This window comes from Gossypium raimondii, chromosome 12 (genome assembly GCF_025698545.1).
Source record: "Gossypium raimondii isolate GPD5lz chromosome 12, ASM2569854v1, whole genome shotgun sequence".
In the NCBI taxonomy this organism is placed as follows: Eukaryota; Viridiplantae; Streptophyta; class Magnoliopsida; order Malvales; family Malvaceae; genus Gossypium; species Gossypium raimondii.
The window spans coordinates 34,503,949-34,515,808 of record NC_068576.1 but is presented as its reverse complement, the minus strand read 5'-3'; the positions used below and the strand labels follow the sequence as shown (position 1 = coordinate 34,515,808).

General features: G+C 30.6%; 1 long non-coding RNA gene across 1 annotated transcript; it reads right to left on the bottom strand.

Moving 5' to 3' along the window:
* Positions 1–10,895: 10,895 nt before the first annotated feature.
* LOC105763758 (uncharacterized) lies at positions 10,896–11,441 on the bottom strand. The gene is made up of 3 exons (XR_001124411.2): positions 11,347–11,441; positions 11,075–11,201; positions 10,896–11,003 (listed from the first exon to the last, which is right to left on the bottom strand). It is a non-coding gene; the product is annotated as an uncharacterized LOC105763758 (long non-coding RNA).
* Between the last annotated feature and the right edge of the window lie 419 nt (positions 11,442–11,860).

Sequence of the window (11,860 nt, the reverse complement as noted above, 5' to 3'; positions counted from 1 at the left end):
GAATCTTTGGGACGACAAAGGTTGTATTTTTGCTTCTAATTTCGACAAGAGTTGTGCTGAACTGGGTTTATGAGTGGTGGATGTATAGTGGGAAGTGAAGAAGCGATTTTAGGAGTGAGTTAGGGGAGTGGTGGATGTGTAGTGGGAAGTAAGGGAGCGATTTTAGGAGTGAATTAAGGGATTATGGGGGAGAATATCCAAAATCTGATCACTTTTTCCTTTTTCGAAAAAAAAAAAGAGTCGTTTTTCTCTCCATCTTTCTGATGTTTTCTCTCCCCCATCTCTACCGAATTTTTTTTCTTCCTTGCTTCTTACCCGATTATCTTTTCTTTCCTTTCCTCTACTGCCGAAATTCCCTTGCTCCCCCTAAACCATTCTTTCCTCTTGATTTCGTAGCGTTACAACACTTGTGCAAATTCAGTAAATTGTTGGGTATCATTTTAAGATATTATTTTGTGTTGAATAGTCTAATTCCGAGGTGTTGGCAGCAGCATTTCGCAAGGATTAAGGCTCTCTTCGTGATTTTCGTAAACGTGCCCGATTTGAAGTTTTTGCGGTAAGTGTTCATCTTTTTATGGGTAAGTATTTTGGTTTTGGGATTTTGATTAATCACGAGGTAAGACTGATTATGGTGTCATTTGTTCAATTATAGGCTTTGGAGTGCTCGGGGACTATTTTAGCATCAAACAAAACCAGGTGTGTACCCGAAACACAAAAATAAGGGATTCAGCGAAAAGTTGAAATTGCTTGTTGTTGGGACAGCAACAGTAGGCTAACTTTGAAAAATCACCATAAATTGTGGAAATAGAATTAGAGGATGAAAAATGGGATTAAAGATATTTAAGTCTAATTTCTCATAAAAGAAACGAAGTAAGCAAAATAATTTTATATTATGAGATATTTGAATTTTAGTGAGATAAGGTCAGAATGATTTCGGAATCCCCTGTCCTGACTTTGGAAAATTATTAAAAATTTTATAAAAATAATTATGGGTTAAAATTTATATTTTTAAAATCTTGAATGAGTCTACTTTCAAGAGAAACAAACGGGAACATCATCCGAATTTTGTACAAGAAGATAATTAATTTTTAATGCAGAAAGGTCGAAACTATCAAACAGCAGAACATGGGAACTTCAAAGAATAAAATGTACTTATTGGCTAAACCAATAATTCTGAAAATTTTATGGTAAGAAGATATGTGAGTCTAGTTTCAGGGAAAGTTGCGAATCTTAATTCGAAATTTTGTAGCTTAAGATACAAATAATTTAGTAGCAGTGACTCAAGTAGACAGGTTTGAAGGATCATATAAGTAAATAGTGGAAACACACATGAATAATTAACTAGCATGAGTTACATTAAAATGGATCACGAGGCCAAGACCAATTTGGGTCATGTGGGCCCACATGGGCGAACATTATTGGCTTGTAGGCCCATTTTTACTGTTTGACTGATAAGGTTGCACGGGCCGCCCAAGTCGACTGTGAACCTACTGTAGGGTCGGTAAGTTTACCTAGACCCCTAATTGACTGAAATGACTGTATGACTGATATGATTAAGCCTGATGATGTCCCACTGATTTGATACTGTATGCCCTGTTTACATGCATGATATTATGTTATAGCATGTCATATCTGTATATTGCATTACATTGGGTTGGGGAATTATAATATTCGAAGGAAGTGTACTGAAAGGCCTCAAGCCTAATTTATTGGTAGCTCAGCTGCAAACTACTGTCTAGAGCCGCATTCGGTACTACTTGGAGTGTAGGGATGGGTGGGTTGATTATATCCTCACATGGAGTGTAAGGTTGGACGGAGATGGTGTATAGAGGCTGGATGGGTAGGATTTTTTTGACAGCATATTTGTTACTGCTACTGATATTGTGATGGGCTAAAGCCTTACTGCATGACTGTTTTTGTATTGAGATGGGCTAAGGCCCAAACTGGACTGATACTGATACTAAAAAGGGCTTAAGCCCATACTGTGATTATTTGTTTATTGTCTGTTCATTTGTATGGGGATTACACACTGAGTTTATGTAAACTCACCCCTTCTGTTTAATCTGTACAGGTAATCCCTAGATATAGGCGGATCAGTGCAGCAGAGGACTTAGTGGTGGCCACATGACTTCTTTTACACTATTTACTACCTATTTATGATTTTACTTTTGTTTGAGAGTATTTTGCTGTAATTATGGCCTTTACGAATTTTGGTTTAAAATTTAGATTTTATATGGTTTTATGATTTAAATCTGCTAGTGTTAGGTAAAACTCGGGTTTTCAATTGAAATTAATGTTCTATCAAAAATACCATGAATAAGCAAACTGTTTAAAAGCTTCCACAATAAAAATTTAAAAAAAACTGAAATTGAATAATGATTTGTAAATGAATAATATTTTGAAAACAAACGGCACGATTTGAAGTTAACATAAGATAATAAAAAAATGGTTAAATAGAAAAGAGGATTTAGCGACGATATATTTTTCAAAAAGCACTACCATGTGACGTCGTCAGATTCGGCCATAACGTCTAGGCCGGGTTTGGGGTGTTACAAAAATAGTAGTTGAATATGCATATGAGGTATGTTTTATAACTTGGTGTAATTTGGTACTATGCTATAGTAAGTGTATATGTATTTGATGCTATTGAATAAGTGATACAATTGGTACCAAATGTTAAGTTTTGGTAAATGATTTACATGTGCGTTAATGCAATTATACACAAAAGTTGGTTGATTTCTTGGTTACATGGATTACATGGTTAAACATGTTTATAATTGTCATTTGAGGTGCCTAAGGGCATATTGGTTGTATGTGAATATACTACATGTTTTAGACTTGATTTTGTTTGTTTTGGATGTCATAATATGGCTTGTTTATATACATAATGTTGATTGTAGGTTGACACCAAATTGGGTGAGAAATATGGCTTGTAAAATGGCCTATTTTCGTCCACACAAGCACGGACACGGGCTGGGACACGGTCGTGTGTCCCTTATTCGAATATCCACATGGCCTGAGACACGGGCTTGTTTATTGACCGTGTGAGTCACACGGCCTGGCCACACGGCCGTGTGAACCCTGCAGCTTTGAAAATTTTAAGTGTTTCCAAAAAAATTCTCTAAGTTTCTAATTTAGTCCCGATTTGTTTCTAATATGTATTTTGGGCCTCGAGGGCTCGTATAAGAGACAATATGTATGATTTTGATCGGTTTTTTTACATGAATGTTATGTTATATGAAATGTTGAAATTTTTTTCTGTTTGATCTGTAAACTCTAGTAATACTCTGTAACTCAGTTCCGGTGAGGGATACGGGTTAGGGGTGTTACATGATTGTCAGGTTTAATTAATCTAAGTTATTTTAGTTTTAATTATAAGATAAAAGTTTTCAATCAAACAAATACATTTAGATACCTCATTTACTTTTTCTAAAAATCATCATATTATTTTTTAAAAATATTTTTTATTTTTATTCAAAGGGTGAATGTATCATAAGCTAGTATGTGTTATACATTATAAATTGTGATACCGATAATGTGGGCATAAATTTTATATTTAAAAAGTAAAGCTAATTTAAAGAGCAAGATATTGAGAAATTATATGATAATTTGTAGTTTTAAAGTAATGGGTTAATTTCTTTTTAGAAATAAATTATAAAAGGGATAATGATTTTTGGCCTCTAATTTTATAATAAAAAATCATTTTAGCTCTCCATTTAATTTTTTTCTCTTTTGGCTCTTAAACTTGTATTTTTTGTCAAATCACTTCAAAATGGATAGAATGTTAACTTTAGTGATGTGGCATACATGTGGACAGCCATGGGGATGACACGTCAACATTTAAATATATTTTTATTTTTTTAAAATTAAAAATTATCATTTTTATACTTTTTAAATAATTTTAAATTTTAAAAATAACTTTTTATAATTTATTTTTTTAATTTTAAAATTTTAAAAAATTAATTAAACGTTAACGTGTCATCCTTGTGGCAATCCACATGTACGTCACATCAGCAAAGTTCATAAACGTTATTTTACATTCATTTTGGAGTGGTTTGACAAAAAATATAAGTTCAAAAACTAAAAGAGACGAAAAGTTAAAAGGAGAGTTGAAATGATTTTTTTGTAAAGTTGAGGGCTAAATAAATCATTATGCCATTATGAAAATATCATATAAAATTTTAAATTCTATAGTTACCCTATAATTTTTTTTAAATAGGGTTATCAGTTTATAATCTATGACATGATAATTGAGTTGATTTCATGATTATAAATTCATTCCATGTCAAACCGATCGAAATAGGACTTTAATATTTTCTTAATTGGGTTGGTATTACTTGACTCGTGACATTAAATTCAATTATGAATTTTATAAAAGTTAGATAAATACTAAAGTTTATATTTAAATTTTATACACGACCAATTAATAGATAGATCATTTAAATTTTTAAAAATAAATGTAATAAGGATATATATACACTGTCGAAACCATTTTTTATTTTGAAAAACGGGGTCAACTTGGATTTTAAAAAAAATGAAAATGGGAGTCGCCACCGATCCTTTTTATTTAGGTGTGATCGGGTCACCTCAAAAAAGTGATTATTTTTAAAAAGCAATTTGACTTTATTAAAACAACAAATTTGGTCCACGAAATTCAGAAAAATGGGTTCGGGAGTCGGTTACGTACGAGGAAGGATTAACACCCTCGTAACGCCCAAAAATTGGTACCTAGTTAATTAATTAATGTCTTAATGTCGAAAATTGAAAACTTTGAAGAGATTTAAAATACGATCTTTTGGTTTTTTTTTAAAAAAAACTTATATAAATCAAGTTACTCGATAAGACCCTCTCATTTCGAAAACAGAAAATGTCACACCCAATGAGTTAGGGCATGATATTTCACTTCCTCAAAAACGAGCTTGTCCAAAAAAACTCGTGCAATAAAATTTAAAAGGATATTCAATTGTTTAAGTCGGATGAAGAAATCGCAGCCCAATACGTTAGGGCACAATTTCTCAAAATTCTAAACATTGAATATTACCTTTATTATTTTTGGAAAAAAATCCTCATCTCGAGAAAACAACGTATCATATCCAATGCGTTAGGACACAACGTATTGAATTCTCGATAATGAGTTTTTTATTTATGTTTTGATTAAAGAGCATTCTCGATTATTCAGATTCAACGAAAGAGTTGGAACCCAATACGTTAGGGTTCAATCTTCTCGAAGATTCAAAATACCGAGTATTGCCTTTATTTTTCAAAATTTTCTCTTTATACGAATTTGGGTAACAATTATATAATGGAGTAACAATTGTGATAATATAAATAAAAATAGCATGATCAAGAACAACAACAACAACAACAATAATAATAATAATAATAATAATAATAATAATAATAATAATAATAATAATAATAATAATAATAATAATAATAATAATAATAAAAAGATAAATAAAAAACAAATCAATCATGTATACACAATATCAAGTAAATAAATAAATAAAATCGAAACATTTAAAGAATATAATAATGATAATAATGGTCATGTGAATAAATAAATAAACATCAAGTAAAGCAATAATAATAACAAAGAAAATAGATAAAAATTATAAAATATAAAAATATATATGTATGTGAATTATAGAAAATAAAATATATATATAAATATACATATTTTAATATGTAAAAAATATAAGTATATATATAAAATTATGAAACATAGAAAATATATAAAAGTATGTGTATATATATATTTATAAAAATTAAAAATGTGTACGTATATGTATATATTATAAAACGTATGTATGTATACATGCATATATATAACAAAATTTGAAATTTAAAAGCCTAAAAAGTAAATAATAATGATACAAGATTAATGATGCCACATAATAGTATTAATAATATTAAAATAATTAATTTAATAAAAAATAACAAATAGAGGATTAAATAACATCAATAATAAAATACCAATGAATTTAAAACAAAGAGTATATATATATATATATATATATAATATATATATAAAAGGCAAAATAAAATGTAAACTAATTTGAAAATAATGAATTTGAAAATGAATAAAAAGGGAAAAAGAGATTTGAAATCAACAATATACAAATCAATAAATAAATTATACACAAATCAACAAAATAAGAACAAGCCACAGAAAATAAGAATGCAAGAGAGAGAGAAATTTGAGTGAATACTCTTAAGAATTATTATTACTCCCTACTCCCCTCTTTACAATGAAGGGAGAGGCCTCTATTTATAGTTGAGCCTCCCAAAACCCAACGGTATAGATCAATTACATCAACGGCTAAGATTAAAGGATATCTACAAATTAAATCTCTAAGATTACAAAATATATCTTCTAAGATTGCATATCATATCTAAGATTGCATATCCTTAAAGATTATGTTTCCATAAGCTTGTAGATGGACCTTCAACCTTTTCAAGTAATGGGTCATTCCGATCGGGCCAAATGATATAATTTTGTACTGGACTTAGACTTTGTTTTATTATTTTGGGTTTATTATTTTTTTGTGAGCTCGGGCTAAAATTGGATATTACATACACATGATAATACACCAAACCGATTATATGGTTATAAATACTTAACAAGCAATGCTATAAAACCATCACCATTGTTGGGGATCGATCCGTATAAACAATGAGATAAATAGTAAAATGGAGAAGATCAAACACATATTTTATGTGGAAAACTCCTTCGAAGAGGATAAAAACCACAAGCAAAGAAGGTTTTGACTTTTCACTAAATGAGTAAACAAATGAGAGTATAATATGGAGAAAATAAACCTATAATGTACTAACGTAAAACTTGAATACAAAGCTCTCTCGAAAACTCTTCATAAAATCTCACTTAAAATATATTCTGTCAACTTGCTAAAAAGGGTTACAAATACCCTTTAAATAGACTAATATGACTAAAATATTCCTAGACTAATTAATTGAAAAAAGATAACAGAGTTTAACTAACACCGCCACGTCATGACGTGACATATTGTCTCGTTGCGATGTCAATTTTGTTTCTTCTCTAATTTGCCTGAAAATAGGAGGCACACCCAAAACCACAATATCATCAAGAACAATAGTAACATTAAAGTCAATTTCATTTAATGATTTCAATCAATAACCTTAAATAACATCAAATCCAACTCACAACCTAAGTTGAACTTAGGATTAGACTCTACAAAGGGTTAATCATGAGTTTTGAGTCTTGATCTCACCCAAACATGCTCCAACTCAGTAATCTTTCATTCCCATACGTAATAAACTGATTTCAACTCAACAGTTCTCCGCATCTCGAAAAATACCAACCAACTCTTATAACATTCAAAACTACGTGCAACTTAATTGTTAGAAGCTAATGATTGATTCACCCCAATTCTAACATTATTTAGGATCAATTATTGGAATATTAATAGTTAGCCTTCTAGTCTTTTTTTATATATGTAAAGAATACAAACCAACTCTTACTTTAAAAAAAATGGAGCAAATTAATTTTTAAGCCTTTATTGCTAATATAATATTATTTTATATTAATAATTTAAGCCTTTATTGCTAATATAATAACTCAGTTCTCTCCACTACACCAAAACAGGCTTTTAGCGGCGCTTTGGGAAGTGCCGGAAAAAACGCCGCTAAAAACATAATCTTTAGCGGCGCTTTTCCCACAAACGCCGCTAAAGACCAAGACCTTTAGCGGCGCTTTTATCACAAACGCCGCTATAGACCATGACCTTTAGCGGCGCTTTTATCACAAACGCCGCTAAAGAACAAACCTTTAGCGGCGCTTCTAGCAAAAACGCCGCTAAAAACATAATCTTTAAAAAATTATTTTAATCAAATAATATTTATTTTTATAATAAATATTATATTATGTTTTATTTTTTAAATTTGAACTCTAAATATACTTTTAAGGATAAATAAAATATTATTTAATTAAATTTAAAACTAAATATAAAATTTAATGAATTTAGTTTTAGAATTTAAAATAATAAATTAATAACACAATTAAAATCCAAAAGTTAGAACTCAAGTTGTCGTAATATTAAAGTAAAAATAAAAACTTAGAATCAAAACTAAAATAAACAATGGAAAGATAGCTCAAATGTAGGTTTTTGCTGCAAATTACACAGACAATAACGAAAAATTAAACACCACACATAAAATTTATCAAACTAGTTAAGAAATACATGGTGCAGCCATGCAGTATAAATACAATAGAATCGTAGGGTAGTTTTGCATAAATATCTTCAGAGTACCAAGAACAATTTGTCATAAAATTATAAAACATGATAATAATAAAAAAAAGAACAGGTAGCAGACAAGCTATTTGTTACTTTTTGTTTTGCTTCCAAGGCTTCCTCAACTGCCTTCAACTTGGCAACAAAATCATCTTCATCATCCCTGCTTAAGAAAACAAAGAACCTATTGTTAAACAATTTAAAACTTAATAATTTAACCCAGATCTTGAAAAACACCACTAATTTAAAATGAAATCAACAAAACCAAGAATTAATAAAGACATGGAAGAAGCTAGTTCACCACTATATTCTGAAACCACTTGCTCCAATTTATTGGCAGCAGCAGAGACCTTCACATTTTAAAAAGAAGTTCGGCCCATCAAGATTACTCACATTGAGGCTAAAATGAAGATAAGGGCATCGAAATAAATTCAGACCATTCATCAGTTGAGTATATTCAATGCAGAATAGCCTTTAATCGGGTCTAGAATGAATCGGATTCGGATGTATACTAATAAATCAGATTGCAAATCAAGCATATCCAGAGCATGGTAAGAACTACCTCAGCCCCTCTTGACATACGAGTAACAATTTAGATTCGGACCCAAAATAAAGCAAACTCAAATATCAGAAACCAAAAATAAAGTATATCCAAACTCAAAATAAAGCTCAATATTGGAGCATTCTAATTTTCTCAGAAACCAAACAGTAGACCCAAATATCATGTTTCGAAATTAAGCAAATTTGAGAAGAAAAGAAGTTTACCTTGTAGAAGAGAAGGTCAAATAATAATAAGTAGTAGCAAATCCAGCCATTGAAAGACGAAAAGAAGCTGAAATACATTGTTGGTGTCTCAATGATAGTAACTGCTTCACATGTCTCCTTCTTGTGAAGTTCTGGAAGAAAAGAACATATAAATACATTATGCTATCCACCTAACCATGGAGGAAAGTAAACAATGCAAGAAAGCACATAAAAGGCACATGGTTTTATTTCATATAGCAGCAGATAAGCAACAGACTATCTAGTATTCCAAAATTTACAGATGATGGGTCAGAAGAGAAAAAATTACTTGAACCAGGCTTTTCAACCTCCCTCACTATATGGGTCATTCCAGCTTTATATCCCAAGAATCATTTCTTTGATAAATGCCATTATTAACTTAAGCTTAAGTATAATGCCAACAGATTCATGACGCCAATTAAAGTCTTAAACCAAGGGAAAATAATTGGAAAGTATAAAAAATCAAACAAAATAAAGGAAATATCTCATTGAATGATAAATATTACAACAATTATAAACGGCACATGCTCAATTGATATTTCTTTGATAAATGAAATTATTACTCGACTCCCAAATCCTCATCTCTTATGTTCAGATAAGAAACTTGTGTGCACAAGATTCATAAAATCATACAAGCAAAACATCAATAAATCCTAAATTGAGCAATCAAGATTTCATTAATAAATTAAATTATAACTCGACTCCCAAATGCTCATCCCTTTTGTCGATAACAAACTTCATGATACGTAGGGTATCAAAAGTGATATAACACTCATAGTAACAATTATCAGTCTAACTATTAAAGAAAGACGGAAAAAAAACAGCATATGCATACAACACTCGAAGTAACAATTAAAGTAGAAGAAATTAGTGGAAAGGGAAAGATATACCATAAATCCAGGTCCTTTAAAAAATTATTGAATAACATATATATTTATAACATCAAGAAAGAAAATCCACGTTAACACTTTTGGAATCCAGGATATAAGGCTGACCTGAGAACTATTTTGTAGATCAATCCTAAAGAATTTGACATTTCTTTTTTACTAGAAGGTTTCCATTTTCCTGGAGAAGGGAAGCTATCACATTTCTTTTGAAACATGAAAATATATTGATTTTTTTAAAGAAAAAAAAGGAAGAGAAGAGATTCTAACATATTGTAAAAAATCTACTGGCCAATCCATGAATGCACTTTAGCTCAGAACAATAGTCTAAGAAATTTAACAGTAAATCAAACATTCTCACCTATGTTCAAGCCAATCCATAAGTTTTTCTAAGTTCTTATGCTTGCTCATCAGAAATCAGTTTCCCCTTTTATTAAAACTGAAAGAATGAGAAGCTACATTTTAAACTAACTATTATTTGCACAATTTTCATTTTTATCTGAGACCTTTTTTGTTATCATCAGCCCTATAACTAGTTGCTCTTAAAGGGTTTAGATGGATGTTTGTCTATAACTATTATTTAACTTTTGAGGCAACAATTCTTTTGTGATGTTGCAAAAGAAAATAAAATAGTTACAGATTTTCTATCTTTTCCATGCGACCTTATGTTTCTTTATCGATTTTATTATATCAGAATTACAAAGTCTATCTATTTGCCTTCGAATATCACAATTCAATCACAAATGCTACATAATATAGGCACCTAACTATAAGCTAGAAATATCATGAATAGGAAAATTAATCAGTTAGCCAGATAGTGTTAATGCTGTTACAAAATCAAGATTCTACTAAAACATATTAATTATTCTTCTAATAAAGAAATGGCAATAGATGCTAATTGCTACAAACGGATATGTAAATTGGAATGGAAAGAAAGAAACAAACTTGCCTCTCAACCACATTTTTCATTTCCATTGCATATTCCCGTTTGTCAGTTTGTGCACGCAATGCCCGGACAGCAGGACCTCTTGAAACATTAAGAACACGCTTTTGTAGATAGCACCTAAAAGTACCAAATTACCAAATGTAAATGAATAGATTGCAAATAAGATTAGGCAATGAGTAGTACTCTACCAGCTAATACTTCACCTTTTCCCACAATCTCTTCCCTGTCCCGTCCATTGGAGGGCTCACTAGACATATCTCCACTGATTCAACTGCCGTATACATATCTTCATGAACTTCCATGCTGCACATATTTCTGCTTTCAATCAAACAACAAGTTATAAACTTAAAAACAACCCATAATTATTCAAAAGTAACCCTAAAGCCCAAAATATCTTCTTTAATTTTTTTTTAAAAGATCCAATAAAGAAAAGAAATGGAACATAAAGAGAAAAGGGTACCTGAAAACAAAATAGAAGATTGAAGAATCACCAGCTGAGAAACCTAGAAGGGATCCTTCAGTAAATACAGAATTCTCAGGCGGAGGACTCTAAACAAAAACCGAATAATAAGCTAATTTAAGCAGATTTTTAAAAAAATAAATCGAGAAAGGAGAGATATCAGAGTGCTTACGAGTATGAAACATGTCGGTGGCATGGAAATGAAGCTCAATAAATTCCTCGAAGCAGCTTCCATGGAGGAAGAGAGATTTTTGGGCATTTAAGAATTGGGGTTGAGGAAGAAAATATAGCAATGGGCATGGAGTTAAAAATTTTAAAGGACGGTATGTTTGTAAAGTTGGGGGTTTCAAGGGGGGAAATTAGGGATTTTAGGCGGAAAAGTTGGGGATTTTGGGGGAGGAGATTTTATAAAATGGCCTATTTTTTTAAAGTAAATTTTTTGTGGCGTTTTTAATAAAAACGCCGCTAAAAATTATTTCATTTTGAATAAAACGACACTGTTTTGCTATATAAA